The 21,166-nt window shown below is 42.2% G+C and overlaps 1 pseudogene; it reads right to left on the minus strand.

The window, feature by feature from the left end:
• Positions 1-17,376: 17,376 nt before the first annotated feature.
• LOC145398062 (uncharacterized) lies at positions 17,377-19,545 on the minus strand (annotated as a pseudogene).
• Positions 19,546-21,166: the final 1,621 nt, after the last annotated feature.

Raw genomic sequence — 21,166 nt, forward strand, 5'->3', positions numbered from 1 at the left:
CTAATGTCTGACTTGGCTCGTATCTCTGACTGGGGTAAAAAATAATATGGTTGTTTTTAATGCATCTAAGACTCAGTTTTTACGCCTATCAACCCGACAAAATCTTCCACAGGTATACCCATTAATGTTTAATAATATTCAGCTTAACCCTGCATCATCCTTGAACATGCTTGGGGTTTCATTTACTCGGGACTTATCTTGGAAAGATCATATTACATCTATTGTAAAATCTGCTTCCAAGAGATTGGGTGTGCTAAGCCGACTTCGCTCTTTCTTTACCCCTGCACAATTGTTCACTCTATACAGGGGTTTTATCCGCCCCTGTGTGGAGTACAACTCTCATGTGTGAGGAGGCTCCCCACATACAGCTCTTCTCAATAGGGTGGAGTCAAAGGCTTTTCGTCTCATTAACTCTCCTCCTCTTACTGACTCCCTTCAACCTCTGTCTCTTCGCCGCACTGTTGCATCTTTATCTCTTTTCTATCGCTACTTTAATGGTCACTGCTCCTCTGAACTGTCTGCTTGCATTCCTCCACCTCTACGACGGGCGTGTAGCACCCGTCTGGCAGCAAACTCTCATCCCTTTTCTGTCCAACTCTCTAATGCAAGAGTTAACCGTTACTCCCAGTCTTTCATTTATGCAACAGGTCAGCTCTGGAACTGTCTCCCTCTATCTGTATTTCCTGCTGCCTATGATCTCCAGTCTTTCAAACGCAGTGTGTCCAGGCATCTCAAAATGATTGGATCTTGAATTTGGCTCTCTATTGTGTTTTGTTTTTCTCTTGGAGGGAACTGTTACTGCGGGCTCATGGCCTTTGGTTCCTTCTTCCTCGCATTAAAAAATATATATATATATATATATATATATATATATATATATATATATATATATATATATATATATATATATATCCATATATATATATGTATATCTATATCTATATATACATATATCTATATATATATATCTATATCTATCTATCTATCTATATATATATATATATATATATATAAATCTATATATCCATATATATATAAATCTATATATCTATATCTATATCTATCTATATCTATATATCTCTATCTATATTTATCTATCTATGTATCTATCTACCTCTCTCTCTCTCTCTCTCTCTCTCTCTCTCTCTCTATATATATATATATATATATATATATATATATATATATCCCAGACTTGCAATTGAATTATTCGTCAGAACAGATTCTGAAGAAATGATAATAACCAGCGTGAAAGAAGAAGGCTGCGACTGCATGTAAGGAGCAATTTTTCGGAGTGAGTGGTTCGTGACTGATAATAGCAATGAGTGTAGCAGTAAGCATCACTTCTCACCTACGTGGCCGCATACGCTGGTTCCCTTTACATAACTTACAGCCAGTTTCTTTTCACTTTACCTCCCTCAGATTCCCTTCACCTCTCATATTTCTCTCAATCTTCCATTTCCTCCTCAAGTCTTCCCATAACTTCCAGAATTCATCCTGCCCATTTTTCCTCTCACATTCGTTGCTGTAATTTCCTCCTCTTCCATGTTTCTGACGAACTTTGCTGTTCGTTGTTCCTGTTATTTTTTAATGTTTGTCCTAACACCTTGAAAGAGTTAGTAATAAAGGGTGACCCAGGAAAATCTCCCACATTTCGAAGGTAAATGAGAAAAAAAAAGGTTAAAGATAATCAAAATATTATTTACACACATGAAACTTCATTCAGTATAGTTTTTATTCATTATGTTTTAAAGATGACATCCTCCAAATGACCGTCGATGTCTATACACGCTTGGAGGCGATTTCTGAAGGCTGCCATGGCTCGACGGGTCATGTCGGGTGGAACAGCAGCTATCTCCTGCTGAATAGCAACCTTAAGGGCTTCAAGAGTTTGGGGTCGATGAGTGTGTGGTTTCAGCAAGATGGAGCTACGGCACACACAGCTCGAAGATCATTGCAAGTGCTGAGGGAAATGTTTCCGGATCTGGTGATCTCGTTGCCTGGCGATGTTGGGTGGCCGGCTCGTTCCCCTGACCTCGCCCCCTGTGATTTTTTTATGTGGGGCTACCTTAAATTACGAGTGTATACTCATCGACCCCAAACTCTTGAGGCCCTTAAGGTTGCTGTTCAGCAGGAGATAGCTACTGTTCCACCCGACATGACCCGTCGAGCCATGGTAGCCTTCAGAAATCGCCTCCAAGCGTGTATACTGTAGACAATGACGGCCAACATTTGAAGGATATTATCTTTAAAATATGATGAATAAAAACTGTATTGAATGAAGTTTCATGGGTGCAAGTGATTTTTTTATTATCTTTAACCATTTTTTTTTCATTTACCTTTGAAATGAGGTAGTTTTTTCTGTGTCACCCCGTATTAGGCTACCTTTAGCTTTTTCCAAAGCAGAAAAAATTCGTTTGGCGACCACACGATCAAAGAGAAAAAGGCGTCATCATGGTGGAGGGATAAACACATCGACTTTTCACTACCTTATCTTGCACCAGTGGCGATCTTGGGTGTAATATTCAAGCCATCACAGCCCCCGTTTAGGTCGGCAAAGAGATCTATTAATGTTCAAAAGAATAAAAGCAGTTTTAAAAAAACGTTCCTGATGTGGTCCATTCATGGATTCATCTCAGAATAACACAAAGTGACTCATTAATCTGTGAGAACTCCCGGGATTCACAAGACTAGATCATCAACATCTTCACGATCCAGCTACTTTGCGTAATATGACCAAGTTGTTGCGGAGCCAAAATTTATGTAACAAATCCCGTAATTCTCTAACAAGTTTTAAGACCCACATTCTCTCTCTCTCTCTCTCTCTCTCACTCTCTCTCTCGCTGACACACACACACACACACACACACATATATATATATATATATAAAATGTGGTAGATTGGGGCGCTCACCATCCACTCTCTCGATGTAGTGCTGCCCTCGGGTGTCTGCCCTTTCCTCTCTCCCATCCTTTATTCCTTCCATCCTCTTCTGTCTTTTTTCCCTTCATTCTTTCCTCGTCCTTCTGCCTACAGGTGACTCTTCAATGAGTGACAGGCCAAATGGTTTACTGTACACCAAGAAACTATTTACTACGCTGGATGGTAACTGTCACGAATCAATCCGCGACATTTCCCTTTTGTGAGAAGCCACGAACTATTAGTGGAAAACTCACTGCGTATCGCTCAGCTAACCGTTTCTCTCTCCATTTCGGAGTATACTTTTCAAAACATTCGTCACCGTTTTCAGGGGTGACCGATTTAATGCACGTCACTAAGTGCGCTACTGAGCGATACTATTGTTTCTTTATCGTTCGCCTCTGCTTGCCTAAACCGTTAGCCACGCCTTCTTCTGGTAGCTTGTGCGTCCTGCCTATACATTATTTGAATTCAGTCCAGTTGTTGCTGCGACGGAGAGAGGTCCTGTGCCAGCAGTGTGAGGTCAGCTAGTACCCAAACTCCACAGTTCTTCAGTACTTCCATCCTAGTTCAGCTTGGGTGATACGCAGCATTCATCGACTATAGTATTTCCTTCTTGTATTTCCCTAGTCATGAGTTTAATTAAGGTGTTTTTTCCTATTGCCTGAGTGAGTGAGTGCGTCTCATTTAATTTGATTTGAAATGTAACGTTAAATTTTTTTTTTTTTTGTAATCAATAAATTTAAGTTCCTTTCTTGAGCTCAATGTAAAGTAAAATCTTGTTTCATTTCTCCATAATTAAGCTTATTTTCCATATTAGCTCCTAGCTTGCATAAACGTTTGCTTTCATAACTGGTACTTAGACCAGTCTTGTTGTATTAACTTAAAATCCGTTGTGCCAGGAGTTAATGCATCAGCAAGAACCTGATGTTATTATTATTAGTATTAGTTATTTATTGTCAGGGGTGATGTAACTTTCTCCAGAGGCTAACAGTACAGTAATTCAGCAATTGTGAGTAATTAGTCTCTGCTGTGTACTGTTGAGAAAGTTTTTGAATTCTCGTTCTTAGAGAATCGTTGCACGATTTAGCAAGACAATCATTGTCCCTGCTCTTTAATATTATTGAATATTAATATCAATTTAAATAACATACAACCATTTATTTTAAAATTACTGTGTTATTATAAAAACCCAGTGACAATTGGCGACCTCATTCCAGGATATTAACTCCTAGCCCTAAAGCTATTTACGAGATAGTGCTCACTCATTCATATTTAGGTATTTATCATTAAAGTTTATAGGCACAGGCTTACTGGTGTTTACCCATAATTTAGCAAGTGAATTTTGCTTTATTAATCAATAGAGTACTTAACTCTATTCTTGGTAACGCCAGACGATTTTATTCGCTCCTGGGAAGTCACCGTACCCATTGTGTTTATTATTGAGTCTTCCCAGTCATTTACATTTTTTATTTATTCTTTGCCAGTTAACTAGATATGACTGGTCACCACTAGCTTGTGTCTGTATTCTTTATTTGTGTTATTAGTATTCGTCGCTAAGCAGTCAGTACTCAATTTCGGTTTGCTTAATAAATTAGCGCCATGGCTACCGCTGTATTTTTACAGGAAGCCAAAGATATGGGTCTTACAGACCCAACCGAAATTAAAGAGTATATACTCTCACGTCATAATCAGGAGCAGCAGCGTGAGAATGATGCCCGTGAAGAGCGTAAGATTCAGCGCGAATACGAGCGAGAACAGCGTGAGGAACGCGAAAAGGAGCGCGAGTACGAGCGAGAACAGTGCGAACAAGAGCGACAACAGCGCGAACTCGACTTGGAACATGAGCGAGAACAGCGTGAGGAACGAGAGAGAGAACGAGAACACGAACGTGCCGAGCGAGAAGCACGCGAAAAACATGAACTTGAAGTGCTGAAGCTCAAGCGAGATTCCTTGGCTTCAGACACGTCTGCTGCAGTTGGTCCAAGCTCCACGAGCGTTCTCCCTGCACATGTCCTGGCGACCCCACGCATCAAGCTTCCTTCATACAAGGAAAGCGAGCGAATCGAGCCGTACATAGCTCGTTTTGAGGACATGGCAGACATGTATCAACTGGATGAGGCAGCTAAGCGGCTTCAGTTTCTTAGCCTATTTGAGGGCCCTGCCCTCGATATTCTCCACAGAATTCGTGGAGACAATCTCACATATGAGATGATGAAAGCTGCACTCATTAAGGCGTATGGTCTCACAGTAGACGACGCCAAAGTTCAGTTCATGCGAGCTCGTCTCCAAGATAAGGAGACAGCTGTTCAGTTCCTTGATCGTCTCACAGCTTACTTAAATGAGTGGATGGAGAAAGATGAAACTCCTTCCACGCGTGAGGGGATAACTGACCTTATGCTGCGTACACAGCTAGAGAGGTCGTGGCCTGCTGAGCTCATCGCACAGCTTAAGATCTGTCAGGTGAAAGATGCCAGCCAAATGGCAGAAAAGGCTGACGCATTCTTTACTGCATACGGGTATCAAGCTCGTAAGCAAAACACCTGGAGCAGAAAAGATACTGCCAAGTCTGGGAAGCCGTCTCAGACTGAATCCCAGCACCAAGGCCATTCTCAGAATAATGGCCAAGGTCCAAAACCGCAGTGGAAGGACCAGGGGCAAAACACTCAGAAACCTGAGTGGAAGAGGTACAACAAGTACCCTAAACAGCAGCAGTATCAGCCACGCAACCGACCGTCGGGACAAACTTTTTCACCACCAGCTCAAAAGAGGCAGGAAGCAAATGCAGCCTTCATTCCTCAGCAGCAGCCTGGTGGTCACGTCCCTACCAGTGTGGGTACTTCCCCACAGTTCACTAGTCCCACAGTGACAGTGAACCCCCCTCCACAGATGGCCAATGTTCCATCTCCTTATAATTCACAAGGCACAATGTTTGCCACATCAATTCAGCAGCCTCATGAGTGGCTAGCTGCTTCCTCCACAGGCCCTCCCACAGGTGACAGTACCTTCCTTGTTCAGCCAGGGTTTGTGGGAGACATTCCTGTGAAGGTCCTGAGAGACAATGGTTCCTCAGGTTGCTCTGTTAAGCAGAGTTTAGTTCGGCCTGAGCAGTATACAGGTCGACAGATCCATGCAAAGCTTATTGATGGATCAGTGAGATTGTTCCCTGAGGCATGTATCCAGGTGGCATCTCCATTTTATACTGGTACGACACTTGCAGTTGTCATGCCAGAGCCTCTATTTGACTTTATAGTAGGCAATATTCAAGGAGTCAAGGATAGTTGCTCCGATGATGACGCTACTCAGACTTCGGCTGCTGCGGTAACACGAGCCATGACTGAGGCTCCAGACTGTGTCACCCCAGTGATCATTGAATCGCCGCAAGATCTGATGTGCAGTCAACTTGTTGTACAAGAACAACATTCTGACCCGACACTTGCTGCTGTGTGGAACAAACAAAAGGGTCGAGTGATTAAGTATTCACGGGGAGGTCGAGCCAAGTTCCTTCGCAAACAAGGACGGCTCTACCGTGAGTCACGAACACCCGAGGGCGAGGTTCGACTGCAGTTTGTTGTCCCCGCCAAGTACCGCCAAGCAGTGTTAGAATGGGGTCATTGTTCAGTTTCAGGAGGTCACATGGGCAAAAGGAAGACCCAGGGCCGTATCCGAGCTGACTTTTTCTGGCCAGGGATGGGACGGGACATAGATAGTTTTGTCCGTTCTTGCAGTGTGTGCCAAAGTATCACCACTAATCAGGGACATGCCCTTCCTGTGCCATTTGTAACTACACCTGTAATCTCTGAGACAGTTGAGAGACAGGGTAGTGGTGAAGTGGGTGCAGACCTGACGTCTCGCCCATTGGCCCCACAGGACACATTATGTCCAGGGCCTGTACATACATATTATGTACCGTAAGTTAAGGGGGAAGTTGAGAGGCGACTTGAGGCTATGGAAGACCCAAGTTTGCATAAGGATTCTCAGCTTCCCGGTAATAATAGAAGTACTGTAGGTTAAGGGGGAAGTTCGAGAGAGAACTCCGCGGTGGCGACTTGAGGCTATGGAAGACCCAAGTTTGCATAAGGATTCTCAGCTTCCCGGTACTAATATAAGTATTGTACTGTAGGTTAAGGGGGAAGTTCGAGAGAGAACTCCGCAGAAGTGAGAATTCCGCAGAGGCGACTTGAGGCTATGGAAGACCCGAGTTTGCACAAGGATTCTCAGCTCCCCGATACTAATATAAGTACTGTAGGTTAAGGGGGAAGTGAGAATTCCGCAGAGGCGACTTGAGGCTATGGAAGACCCAAGTTTGCACAAGGATTCTCAGCTCCCCGATACTAATATAAGTACTGTAGGTTAAGGGGGAAGTGAGAACTCCGCAGAGGCGACTTGGGGCTATGGAAGACCCAAGTTTGCACAAGGATTCTCAACTTGCCGACCATAATCGTGTGCTATAATTAATGGCGACCTCGAATATACGAAGCTTGGCTGTCACTCGTATTTTTCAGCCAGAGCGTACTTTTCGTAGCACGTACTGATTGCTAGGCAGAGAGAGTAATTGTAACATGATAAAATTTTGTCTCATTGACACTTTTGATGCTCCACCTCAATTGGTTTTGCAGGTTCAGCAATGGATGTAGCAGTTTTGCTGTGCGGACCAGCTGATCGTTTGCTGCACGCTGCCGCCTCTTCTTCTCTGCCTTCGTCGTTGCCATATTATTATTTACTGTGTCATTTTACACGTAGGTACAGTTACACTACAACTGTCACACTTACACCGTGTATTACATACACCACACTACACAACAATTAGTTGTCAGTGTAAATGTAGCGAATTTTCGCTCAGTTTGACCTGAGTACAGGATTTTCACCGTCGTCACGGAGTTTTTCCCTCAAGCTTGCTTCTATTAACGTAAATACGAGGTTTTTTCGCTCACTGGCGACTGCGACTTTCTCCTGTAGCAGGATAGCACACACACCACAGTGTGAATCTTGTGTGAATGACTTAGGATGTGTACATATATATATATATATATATATATATATATATATATATATATCCACAAATTTTTTCCCATAAGGAAAAAATTTAACTTTGTAAGGGCGTAATGTCACGAATCAATCCGCGACATTTCCCTTTTGTGAGAAGCCACGAACTATTAGTGGAAAACTCACTGCTTATCGCTCAGCTAACCGTTTCTCTCTCCATTTCGGAGTATACTTTTCAAAACATTCGTCACCGTTTTCAGGGGTGACCGATTTAATGCACGTCACTAAGTGCGCTACTGAGCGATACTATTGTTTCTTTATCGTTCGCCTCTGCTTGCCTAAACCGTTAGCCACGCCTTCTTCTGGTAGCTTGTGCGTCCTGCCTATACATTATTTGAATTCAGTCCAGTTGTTGCTGCGACGGAGAGAGGTCCTGTGCCAGCAGTGTGAGGTCAGCTAGTACCCAAACTCCACAGTTCTTCAGTACTTCCATCCTAGTTCAGCTTGGGTGATACGCAGCATTCATCGACTATAGTATTTCCTTCTTGTATTTCCCTAGTCATAAGAGTTTAATTAAGGTGTTTTTTCCTAGGCGTAAGTATTTAGCTATTGCGTGAGTGAGTGAGTGCATCTCATTTAATTTGATTTGAATTGTAACGTTAAATTTATTTTTTTTGTAATCAATAAATTTAAGTTCTTTTCTTGAGCTCAATGTAAAGTAAAATCTTGTTTCATTTCTCCATAATTAAGCTTATTTTCCATATTAGCTCCTAGCTTGCATAAACGTTTGCTTTCATAACTGGTACTTAGACCAGTCTTGTTGTATTAACTTAAAATCCGTTGAGCCAGGAGTTAATGCATCAGCAAGAACCTGATGTTATTATTATTAGTATTAGTCATTTATTGTCAGGGGTGATGTAACTTTCTCCAGAGGCTAACAGTACAGTAATTCAGCAATTGTGAGTAATTAGTCTCTGCTGTGTACTGTTGAGAAAGTTTTTGAATTCTCGTTCTTAGAGAATCGTTGCACGATTTAGCAAGACAATCATTGTCCCTGCTCTTTAATATTATTGAATATTATTATCAATTTAACATTTAACCATATATTTAAAAAAACACAGCGATATTATAAAAACCCTGTGACAGTAACCATATAACCAAATTTGGGTGCTTGGTGGTTTAGTGGCTAATTACGGCGCTCCAATCGGATTGAGCCGGTGAAGGTTTATATCTAAGGAATGGTTGGGGTTTATTGCTCACGTCATTCCACTCAGGGATAAATGAGGCTAGTCACTCTCATCTTATATGTCAGGACCAACATACCTAGCCCCAGGCTCCTTCGCTCCTCATGGGCCAACGTAAGATTGAATGATGGGTGGTGGATCTATCTATCTGTATATTCATATATATATATATATATATATATATATATATATATATATATATATATATATATATATATATATATATATTTGTTACGGAACAGAGAAAACTGTCCTTCAAAGTTCCAGGTTCAAAACAAAGAGTTAGGTAAAATTACAAGTTAAAGTTTAATGCTCAAACTAACAACAAAACATTCAGAACTCATAAGGATAATGTAATGGCAAAAAGGTTACATATATGATTAACTGCAATAGCCTCTATTAACACGAAATTAGCAAGAGTAAATATGTCTAAGTCAGCCCTGATAAAATGAGAGAACCGGATAATGCTCAGTGAATGCAAGATATATTATTACAGATACAAAATATTATTACTAATGACTGACAAAAACACATGAATCACAAAAACCTCACTAGACCTACGAATCAACACCCTATGCTATACAGTACAAGAAAAAATGTAATAACACTTATACTCAAATTACACAGCTGCTAGATGGCTGGAGACTTCCTGAGCACTCACAATAATAACAACTGTACAGGGAAGGACAGAGATGTAAGCAAAATGAGGCGTAGATCTAAGTGGCCATTAATGCAGAGACTGAGCTCATTATATACGGGCCGGCAGAGCTTGATACAACTTGTAAGAAGGACGCGCAAATGAAGCCAGAGGGGACAAAGAGTTGACAATCCTGCTCTGAACAACAGAAAGAACGACTTACTCTACTATAAGGGAGGAGGGGGGAGTGAGGTAGAACACGCTCGTGATCAAACATGCAGCATACTGTACGTTAGGATTACACAAAGGATGATGAAATCATAGGCTATGTAACACCTCCCCACAAAGAAAAAGAAATTTACAAAGGAAATTTCTTATTACTCTAAAACAATCTGTCTAAAGTCTAGATAAGCAATCTGCAATAACATTTTCTTTCCCCTTGACATGTTGTATGTCTAATGAATACTCCTGAAGAAGTAGACTCCATCTTGTCAATCTCTGATTTTTATCTTTAAACTTACTAAGGAATTTCAGTGGGTTATGATCGGTATAAATGACTATGGGGTCAAAACCAGAACACAAATAAAATGAAAAATGCTGTAAACCCAAAATCAAGGCCAAAAGCTCTTTCTCAATAGTTGAGTAGTTCATTTGAGGTGGAGTGAACTTCTTACTGTAATAAGATACAGGGTGTTCAATACCCTGATCATCCTCTTGCAGCAAAACAGCCCCAGCTCCTGTATCACTTGCGTCAACAGCCATCTTAAAAGGCTTAGCAAAATTTGGAGTAGCGAGCACTGGCTGACTTAATAGGATAGCTTTAAGTTTGCTGAAAGAGGATTCACAGATATCGGTCAGACAAATTTAACTCCCTTTTTCAGTAGGTCTGTAAGTGGTGATACAAGAATTGAAAAGTTAAGAACAAATCTCCTGTAATAACCTACCATTCCCAAAAATCTTTGTAGCTCTTTCCTACTTTTAGGTCTGGGAAGATCACTTATAACCTGAACCTTAGCTCCTGGTGGTGCAACATGTCCATCACCAATTACGTACCCAAGGTACTGAACTTTAGCTTGACCAAACTCACACTTTGATAAATTAGCTACAAGATTAGCCTGAACCAAACGCTCAAGAAATTTACTGACATGGCATAGGTGATCTTTCCAGTTGTCACTGAAGATTAATACATCATCAATATAAACAACACACCCTGCCAAACCCTCTGTTACTACATTCATGAGTTTCTGAAATGTGGCTGGTGCATTCTTCATACCATATGGCATTACAGAACATGCAAAAGTCTTTCCTAGTGTTACAAAACATGAGATCTCCCTAGCACGTTCAGTCATAGGTACTTGCCAGTATCCCTTTAACAAATCAAACTTACTTATGTACCGAGCCTTTCCGATCTTGTCTATGCAATCGCCCACGCGAGGGAGAGGGTAAGTGTCTGTTTTGGTTATCTGATTAACACGTCTGTAGTCGATGCAAAGCCGCTGTGACCCACCTGGCTTAGGGACTAGAGTGACAGGAGAACTCCACTCGCTCTGACAGGGCTCAATCATCTTGTGGTCCAACAGGTAGCCAAGCTCCTTCTGGATGAGAGGAATTTTCACTGGGTTCACACGGTAAGGAGGCAGTTTAATTGGCTTTGCGTCTCCAACATCGACATCATGCATCAACACAGTGGTTCTTCCTGGAGTGGCACGGAACACTTGCGGGTACTCCTGCAGTAATGCCGAAAACTCCTGCCTTTCCTCGGGAGCTAGATGAGAAAGCTTAGTCTGGAGATCATTCATGATATCAGGATTCTTCCCCAAACTATCACTCAGGCTCATGCTGTATGGGAGAGCTTCACTTGCAGACTCGGGTGGAACAATTACAGTGCAGACTGGGTGATTTTCGTCCCGCCTGTGATATAACTTAAGCATGTTGATGTGACAAAGTTGCTTGTTCTTTCTACGATCTGGTGTGGCGATGACATAGTTGACATCACTGAGTTTCTTCTCCACGAAATAAAGACCACTAAACTTGGCTTGAAGAGGTTGCCCATGCACCGGTAGCAGAATCAAAACCTGATCTCCTGGCTGAAAGTGGCGTAACCTGGACTTCTTATCATACCAAGTCTTCATCGTCTCCTGAGCAGCTCCTAAATTCTCTCTCGCCAGCTGTAAAGCAGTGGACAGCCGTTCTTTGAACTCATCACATACTCCAGCAGGTTGACGTCATCTTCCTCTGACAGCCAGCATTACTTGAGTAACTTAAGGGGTCCTCTTACTTCATGGCCAAACAGTAGTTCAAAAGGTGAGAAGCCCAGTGATTCATTTGGAGATTCTCTTGTGGCAAACACAACGAATGGAAGACCTTTATCCCAGTCTTTCTGATGTTCCAAACAGTATTTCTTGAGCATCGATTTGAGTGTTTGATGATATCTCTCCAACGCTTCTTGGGTCTGGGGATGGTAAGCTGAAGACGTGATCTGGGTGATGCCCAACTCTTTCAGAGACTGCTTGAAAACATTTGACATGAAATTACTTCCCCGGTCTGACTGTACCTCCTTGGGCAGACCAAACTTTGTGAAGAACCCTAGCATTTCCTTAACCACGTTCTTTGCTGAGATATTTCTACGTGGAATGGCTTCAGGATAACGAGTAGCCATATCAATCAGGGTCAACACATAAGAAAATCCTGAAGAAGTCTTAGGAAGAGGGCCCACAATATCCACCAACACACGGGTGAATGGCGCCTCAAAAGGAGGAATGGGAACTAGAGGTGCAACCTTTTCGGTCTGATTACATTTCCCCACAACTTGACAGGTGTGACAAGACTTACAATACCAGGAAACATCCCTGAAGATACCTGGCCAGTAGAAGTGTTTCAAAATGCGTGCCACAGTCTTCCTCACTCCAAGGTGTCCTGCCAAACTGGAATCATAAGCCACTCTAATGATATCTTGCCTACAAACACGAGGGATGACAACTTGATGTACAACCTCCCATTCACAGTCGGCTGATGCTGTTGGGGGTCTCCACTTCCTCATAAGTACTCCTGACTTTTATAATAACAAGTAGAAGCACCGGCTGACTCTTCCTCACTGCAAGCAGAGTTAGCTAGACCTTTCAACTCAGGGGCAGCAACCTGCAACTCAACCAACTCTTGACGAGACAAATTATCAACACTACGGGGTACTGCCTCATCTGGTGAGTGGTCCAAATTAGCAAGAAAAGTGTCAGCTAGGATAACATCATCATCATCATTATCCTCTAAATCACCAGTAACTTTAGACTTAGCCCTAGTGACAGCACATGCAGGGAACACATCAGGGACATCACAATCCTGGGCCGCAGCCACTGGCTCACTAGACAACTGAGGAGCTGGACACACTTGACTTCCACCAATATCATTTCCAAGTAAGAAAGTTACACCTGACATTGGGAGTGTCTCAACCAACCCAACCATAACGGAACCATTAACAAAACCAGACTCTAAATTCACTCTGCACAGAGGGACAGAGAAGTAATTATTCCCTACAGAGGAATTAACATTAGAGCCTAGAACACTGGTCAGCATAAGGGATTGGCAAACACCTGTATCACGATATATTTTAACTGACTTCCTGTCATCACTGTCCAGAGGACTGACAAAACCATCAGAAAGGAAATTAGCACATGAACTCTTGAGAGTGTCACCCACGTTACTGCTCAAAAGAGGAGCTTCATCATGAGGATTTAATTTACCCCTCAAAGCAGGTTCAGTTAACTCAGTTAAAGAATTCTGGGAACTCTCAATGGTGGACACTAGACCAATTGACTGAATATTTAAAGACTCCTTTTTGTTCACATCACGCTGTCTCCTGAAACATTTCTCCGTAGTATGACCAAGCTTACTACAATAAGTACATTTACTTTTCTGAAATCTAGAGGTGAAGCTGGTATTTACTTCCTGAGAAACATCATCTTTATTCTCTTTCCTGTTACCTGTACTCTGAGTAGAGGCAACGTACTTACTCTCAGCTTTCCTTTTATCTTTATAATATCTCTTGTGAGTGAGAACATATTCATCAGCTGAAACTGCAGCATCAGACAAATTATCTATTCTTTTCTCATGAAGATATAGGCTTACATCATTATTAATACACCTTTTGAAGTCCTCCAGCAAAATCATCTGCTTAAATTTACCAAAATCAGAATCCACATTCTTAGTATTTAACCGCTGCTCTAACAGATCTTTGATTTTTGCATACTCAACATGGGATTGCTTATCTTGCTTATAAGTTGTCCTAAATTTTACTCTATAGGCTTCAGGAACAAGCTCATAGGCCTTAAGAATCAAGCTCTTAACTACATCATAATTATCAGATTGATCCTGAGGCAAAGATGCATAAGTTACTTGAGCTTTACCGGTGAGAACAGTTTGAAGGAGTACTGGCCAATACTTTTTGGGCCAATTAAAACCTGTAGCTACCCTCTCAAACAACTGAAAATACTTTGTTAAATCAGTTTCATTAAAAGGAGGGACAAGTTTAACATTTTTAGCCACATCAAAATCATCAGAGCTAGATGATCCAGTTCCACCTTGTTTCATGCGATACTCATGGTCTGCCTGAATCCTAGCAAGTTCAGTTTGTGCCTGAGCCTGTACCTGTGCCTCCTGAATACGAGCATTTGCCTGAAATTCAGCCTCCTGAATACGAGCCTGAGACTCCGCCTCCTTAGCATTTGCCTGAAATTCAGCCTCCTTAGCACAAGCCTCCTGCAGAGCTAGCTGTAACTTAGCTATTTCAATCTGCGTTTGCTCATTTGGAGGAGTTACATTAAACAAGCTTTCATTAATCATGCCAACAATTTGATCTTTAGAATGATGAGAGTGAACTGCAATTCCCAATTGTTGAGCAACAAGCTTAAGTTCATTCTTTGTTCTGTTTTCTACATCACACACTGTTTGCACATTTGACAAAAAATCTTTGGCTTCATCAAGTGTAGTAATAGTAGACATCATGAATAAATCACAGTCACAGAATATCAAGCAATATCCTTATGATAATATCCTGAATATCCTGATAAGAGGTCGCCAAATTTATGTTACGGAACAGAGAAAACTGTCCCTCAAAGTTCCAGGTTCAAAACAAAGAGTTAGGTAAAATTACAAGTTAAGGTTTAATGCTCAAACTAACAACAAAACATTCAGGACTCATAAGGATAATGTAATGGCAAAAAGGTTACATATATGGTTAACTGCAATAGCCTCTATTAACACGAAATTAGCAAGAGTGGCACTCTGTCGCAGACCATCTCCATGTCAATGAATATCAGATGCAACCTTTCTACCCTCTCCCTATGCTTCCATCATGCGGCTCATTAAAAAAAAAAAAAAAAAAAAATCGTCTGTCGTCCCTTTACCTGGTATAAAACCAAGCTATTCCTTCCCTGTTGTTGTCTCTTTCATAAGTTTTCTTTTCTCTATAATCTTCCCTCAAACCTTTCTCAAATACGACATCAGTTATATTCTATAACAGCTAAAATCATGGATGTTTTCCTTCTCTTTGTAGATACTCGTGGGTACAATCACGCTGTCTGTCTACACTCGTTCTGTATTTTCTCTGCACGTGAATCTTCCCTAATCCTTCTTCACCCAAACACTTCCAAATTTCCACTGGTATCACACCTGACCCCATTGGCTTCTCGTTCTTCATTCTTTTCACCTAGACCTGCAACTGTTATCTGCGTGTATCTGCTTTTAAACCCTAATCTGGGATTCCATCCTCAAGGACTATCCTCCAATTCTCCTCAGTTAGCAAATTTTCTAAGTGTCCTTTCCACCTATCCCTGATTTTGTTCTGGTAACATAAAACCTTTCATCCATCGCCCTCCATCTGTTTAATCTGAGTAAAATTCCTGGTTGCCTTATCTCGAGGTTTCGCTGTTACGTAGATCTTTCTCTTTCTCTCCGGTGTTTCCAAATCCTCATGCACGTCACTCCAAGCTTACACTTATGCTTATGCCACTGCTTTCTTTGTTTCCCCATTTGCCCGCCTATAGATATCTCTATCTTCCTGTTGCCTTGATGTATCCCACTTCTTCTTAGTATCCATTTTAGCCTCTATTACTTCCTGCACTTCCTCGTTTAACCAACAAGTCTCCTTATCCCCAAAGCGTCTCCTCCTTCCCCATTCTCAGCTGTTTTCTTCCACCATTCCAGTAGTCAAACTTCGTTCAAAGCTTTCTCATTTATCTGCCTACTCAGATCCACCCTTATCAACCTCCACCACTTTATCCTAAGTGCCCCATGCTTTGGATTCCTTTTCTTGCTACTCCTTATCTCAGTCCATCAATACCAGTTTATGTTGTGCTGCAACACTGCCCCATCTATTACCTAGCCATTCTTTATTACTTTCAGATGGGATCTTCCACACATTATGAAGTGTATTTGAGTTTCTCTTTCTCCACTCCTTTATGTCAAAAACTGGTTCGCTTGTTCTTAAAAAACGTGTTAGCAAATCACCAAATCAAACTCCAGTGCAAAATCTACTCTTCTCTCCCTCCTCACTCGTCTCTCCCACAACCCGACGACCATGCACCCTTTCAATCTCACCTCTGCTACTCCCTACGTGCCCATCCAGGTCTTCATCTTGGATCACTCTTTCTCCCTCCGGTTTTGCCCTAAACTCTTGATCCAAATGATCCCAAAATACATCCTTCTCCTCTTCACAGCCAGTCTGGAAAGCATATATACATGTGATGTTAACCACCGTCATTCAGGCTTGGCTAGACACTCATCACCCTATAAGTTCTGTTCATGCTCGCCAGGCTATCCTAAAAAATATTCACTGCTTGCATAAACGCGAGTATTGCGCAAAAAGAAATAGAATGTGATATATTTAAAAAATAGGAATAGACAGATGTGCCTTTAGATGATATGTGGGAGCTACATTCAGTGATGTAAGTTATAATAATGAAAGTGTAGACAAAGGTGATTTTAGAATAATAGATGATTTCCTTTCAAAGATTTACAGAACCACATTTTCTTCTAACAATGATCTCATATGTACACATATATGTTGTACTGATGCCCCCCACACCTGCATGGCAGGAAATCGGGCGAACTAGTGAGCTCCATACACGTACAGGGTAATGGAACATGGCCCAAGACACAGGCAGTGACTGGAGAGGCAGCGCGTTTAAGTTAGTGAGCAAAGTTGGACAGTCTGGAAGGGGGTGCGCCACATTTCCTATGCCACATTTCCTACAGAACACATCTCCTACAAATTTAGCAGTTTTTAGAGTAGTGACATATTTCCTACAGCATATCTCCTACACACAGTAGGTGTAGGAAATATGCTGGGTACTAAGTTGTTATGTAGGAAATGTTCCTGACACTTGTTTTTGTGTAGGAAATATGACCGCCTATGTGTAGGAGCTGCGGCAGTATGGTGCATCCGGCATAACATGAAGCATTACAATGGCACTTTTTTATTTCTCACTAAAACATACGTATATTAAATGAAACATTACAATGGCACTTTTTAAATGAAAACCTCAAGCCTGTCATGAATGGCAGTACGACAAGTGGGACATGTTGCAGGGTTGTTATTATCTGCTGCTGACACAAGGATAGTTATGCAATCTGCACAGGAGGAAGCGTGTCGGCAGGGCAGAAGAACAACTGTCCTTTCCCTTCGCCTTAGGCAGATGCTGCACCGAAGTTCGGGAGGAACATCTTGTGCACCAGCTCCGTTGTTGTCAGGGCCCTGATGCTCATCCCCATTCTCATCAGCACTGTCTCCATGAAGTTGAAATGATGAAACAGAGCTATCAAATGTGTAAGCGACAGCATTGGTGTACTGGGTCAATGTGTATGTTCCAATCTGTAATTTTTCTTTCAAGTTCTGCCTGCGCTCAATGTTTCTAATAAACTTCTCCTTTTTCTGACGAGTGATGTCCAAGTCAGCATCCACACGTTCAATGTCCTTAGTTGTGTCTGTTATCAGATTATTCAGATGAGCTAGGAAAGTGTAGATGTTTGGCTCGTGCTGGCGGACAATGGCTTTTAGTCTTCTGTGATGTGACTCTGCATCATTGTTAGGTCCACGAGAAAATTCGGAGACAGATATCCCTTGTGGAGTGACTTTTCGAATCCAGTACTCTGTGATGTAGGTTTTGAATGCAGTAATTTTTGCCTGGGAATGATCATTCACGTAAAAATTTTCTTGGAACAGAGAGTCAACTGCTTCATGCATCCGATTGGCTGGCACATAACTTAGTGTCATGATCTTTTTGACCCACTTATGCTTGTTGTCGTTGTAAAGTTCAGTTAGCCCCAGTTTCTGAATTTTCCGGTACAGGTTTTGTGAAAAGTGGACCTGACAGCCCCCTACCTGAACCTGTGGCCAGCAAGAGCGATTTGCTTTACCAGAACTGCTTTCAAAATCACCCATTGCTTGTTCGGGATTCAGGTTGGGGATGAGTTCCTTCACTTATTGCATTGTGAGATCATACAACTTTTGAGACTTTGAGGTCATCAAAGTGAACATGAGTGGGAATGAATGACCTTTGTAAAAGCCAAGCAATGTGAAGAGCTGGTAGAAGAGTGCAGGCAGAGTGAAAAAAGTACCGTCAAAATTCCATTCCTTAATTGTGGTCATCAGTGGTACCAGAGTTAGAGAGTAAAAAATCATTGCCAAATGACCACTTCCCTGATCTGTGATAACAGATCTGAGGTTTCCGTTAAAGGCCTGGGCCTCTGGACTTTCTAGAATGTTGGCACACTCCTCTGCAGTGTCTGGTTGCCTCGGTTGAATTCGGCGCTTGACTCGAAGCATGCTGCGCTCTACAGATGAGAAAGACACATCTGCTCCATGTGGGTGATGTCTTGTTACCCGCCTGAAGATCTCGGAGTTGCTGGTAAAGCCCACTTCCTCAGCAGCCTTCCTCTTGAGAGTGTTCCTCAGATCTGTTGTAGCAAAGTCGGATGCTTCATGGTTGTGACCTTGCGTTGCTCTGATGACGCCAGTTGTCTGTAAAATATGACTGCCTAATAATTCGAACAACACCTCACACCACCACCACCACCACCACCACAGAACAACACCTCACACCACCACCACCACCACAGAACAACACCTCACACCACCACCACCACCACAGAACAACACCTCACACCACCACCACCACCACCACCACAGAACAACACCTCACACCACCACCACCACCACAGAACAACACCTCACACCACCACCACCACCACAGAACAACACCTCACACCACCACCACCACCACAGAACAACACCTCACACCACCACCACCACCAACACCTCACACCACCGCCACCACCACCACCACAGAACAACACCTCACACCACCACCACCACCACCACAGAACAACACCTCACACCACCATCCACCATCACAGAACAACACTTGTGCATAACTTAGATGGAGCTAATTATTAGATGGCCTAAATTATTATTTTTTATCAATATGCCGCGTACATATAGTAAGTAATTGTCAATAAATACAGGAATATAAGCACCTCAGTAATTTTGTACTCAACATGTTGATTAAATCTCACCAAGCTCCCGGTCTATAACATTTTACAACAATTTTTACCTCCGACAATATGGCTCTTCCTCCACAGTTGGGGTGCTGAATGCAACGCAGGTACAGTTTGTTGTTTCTGGCCACATTTTGGAGGTACCGGAATCCAGAGTTGTCTTTGTAAACCACTGCATTGAAGCGGATGTTCCCCTCAATACTAGCCATGCTTGGTCCAGCAGTAGTGGAGTTCAAGGTTCAGAAATGCCGTCTGTCCCGTCGAATGGAGAAACAAATACTGCTGGATCGAGACTAAACTCGACTCATGTCTGAATGTGAACGATACTTTTCTCCCTATTATGGTTGCTCCATAATACTGCGCAGAACGGACATATAACAAGCTAAGTACTTGTTGACTGGTCAAGGTCGTCAGGAGTGTAGTGAGCTAGAAGCGCCGAGTACAGAGGAGCCCCGATGGGGGGGGGGGGGCGGCTACACAGTGTAGGAAATATGACAGAACAGATTATTGTGTGTAGGAGATATGCTGTATCCTTGTAGGATATGTGACAGAACAGATTTTTGAGTGTAGGATATATGCTGATCTCTGTAGGAAATATGTCACTACTCTAAAACTGCTAAATTTGTAGATGTGCCCTGTGGGGTACTCAGTTTTTGTGTAGGAAATGTGCTGGATACTTGTTTTTGTGTAGGAAATATGATCACCTATGTGTAGGATATGTGGCAGTACTCCAATTATTGTAGATCTGTAGGAGAAGTGACTACGCCCCGTCTGGAATACCCGCCAGGGTCACTGACTTGTGTCCTCAACTGAACATCTCGCCACCACCCCAAGGCTGGAAGTGTGTGCTGGGCAATCCCCGAGTCCCGTCCTCCCCTCTTACTGTTTTTTAACCAGCCCATACCCCACTGACCGGGCAAAATTTATGGCCCGGCCTGCACTATAGGTGCAGGGAATCTTTAAACAACAACAACAACAACAACCCCAAAGCTTCCTTGTTTCTGCACCTCTGTGCCCCCAAACACCTCCACCTACCGGCCTGGGGACGAGTGCATCGGAGGGATGAATGAATGGTGGATATTCTGATGTTAAGTTACTGAAAGTTCTTAGTAGTCTAGATGGTGAAAATAAGCATTATTATTATTATTATTATTATTATTATTATTATTATTATTACTATTATTAATATTATTATTATTATTATTATGGGGGGGGGGGTAGCACAGCGGGAAGGCGTGGGTCAAACATGCCTGTACAGGATGACTAAACATGGAAATTATACATCCTTTCTCTTAAGAAGAAATGTCATACATACAGCACTGAGACTTAACGATATGATGAGTACACCGTATGTGTATTTCATTAATGATAGCACAAATGATTTTTTCACTTACTGGTATTACTTCTGACGACAAACTTGGATGGAAGCAACTGATTCACCCGTGTATGTTTGCCTCATTGTGTCCAAGATATACGAGTAATAAAATATTGTCGTTCTTGGATGTCAACTAAACATGGTGGATGGGTGAACAATGAGTCTAGGAAGGGTTGATTAGATTCTGGGATGGGTCTGCATCAGGATGCAAATAATAATGATGAACTTTATTGCCGTTTACAGAGACATGTGCTCCCTGAGACTGTTGTAGGGCAAACTAACACCGTCGGAATAATTTACTATGTGCGACCGAAAAATTATTCGTCTGGTAGGAAAGAGGAATAGCAGCAATAAATCATTAATTTTATTGCCTGTGCCGGATGTATGTGCTCTCTGAGTCCTTCTAGTGTCTGTATCCTACCACCCCACTGATAACAAGCAACCCTCAGAGAGCT

The sequence above is a fragment of the Coenobita brevimanus genome, chromosome 5 (genome assembly GCF_032717465.1).
Source record: "Coenobita brevimanus isolate Jiangsu-jjx chromosome 5, ASM3271746v2, whole genome shotgun sequence".
Classification (NCBI taxonomy): Eukaryota; Metazoa; Arthropoda; class Malacostraca; order Decapoda; family Coenobitidae; genus Coenobita; species Coenobita brevimanus.